Here is a 1,134-nt window from a genome sequence, read left to right as displayed (position 1 = left end):
TAAAAGGAGTGGAGGTTCAGATGTAGGCTGCCTCGTGACCTAGCTCCACACCCTTTCCCACTCATTCCATGGGGCAGTGGTGGAACGTCTGAAGGAAAACAGGCTTTACCCCCCACCTGTCACCACATCCCCTCCCAGGATGCCTCTGCCTGTTCTCCATAGATACATGCTGAGCTTCTTTCCCTTGGCCCCACGGGGATTATTTTAAGTGACCTGAAGAAGCAGAAGAATTGGCTGCAGTAGATGGGTATCATACTACCCAGGGCAAAGACTAGCTCTGAACTTCTGGGCCACATTAACTGGAAATAGAGGCTGAGTTATTGACGAGTTACTATTCATAAAGGAATTTTCAAAACACTGAAGGGCAGTTAATGCCTAGTCCACAGTGAATGTCAATGAGGACTAGACAGTCAACTTTCAGCTGGACCTCCCTTCTGTATCACTTACAGGGCTGACAGAACATTACAGTAGGGAAGAGGTAGACTAAGGAGTGTTGCAGGGGGAATAGGAATAAGAAAGGGAGAACAGGAACAGCAGAAGATATCCCTAACTTTGGCTTAAAGGATTAATACGTTGCCAGGAATTGGCAAACAGCAATGGGAAGTATGCGAGGCAGGAAAAAACTTCTGTGTGCATCTGTGGATAGAATTAATTTGTAGTAAACAAAAGAATATTTTATGTAATTGCAGGTTTCACGTGTTGAAATCAGTTGTTGCTTCATTAGAACATTTGGAGTGTGGCTGGTTAATTTGCATATTTATATATATTTAGAGAGAGAGAGAGAGTGAGAGATGTACTTGGAGTCCAAGGAGCTTTTCGCTGACTTCTAATGTTATGTTTAAAATAGCATGATGGCTGTTACGATAACACAGCTTTATCATGTGCACTACTCAAGTCTGCCAAAATAAATGGGGATGTAAAGGAAAGAGAGGGACGGTGGCTGACTGCGTAATGTTCAAACTGTCAAATTTCTCATGAACAAATTAGCTGATTCTAATCTAGTTGACATTGGGAAACCATCCAGGAGATTTTTTTTTTTTTTCAGTGGTATAAGATGACTTTTTATTGGAACTGAAACAACTGCTTCCTTGGCTCTGATTACATCCTTCCTCATCACAGAGTGCTTGGTATGGC

This window comes from Empidonax traillii, unplaced genomic scaffold (genome assembly GCF_003031625.1).
Source record: "Empidonax traillii isolate 1590-97213 ecotype Southwest subspecies unplaced genomic scaffold, ASM303162v1 scaffold631:size1259156, whole genome shotgun sequence".
In the NCBI taxonomy this organism is placed as follows: domain Eukaryota; kingdom Metazoa; phylum Chordata; class Aves; order Passeriformes; family Tyrannidae; genus Empidonax; species Empidonax traillii.
The sequence above is the reverse complement of the archived record's forward strand: the minus strand, read 5'-3'. Positions refer to the sequence as shown.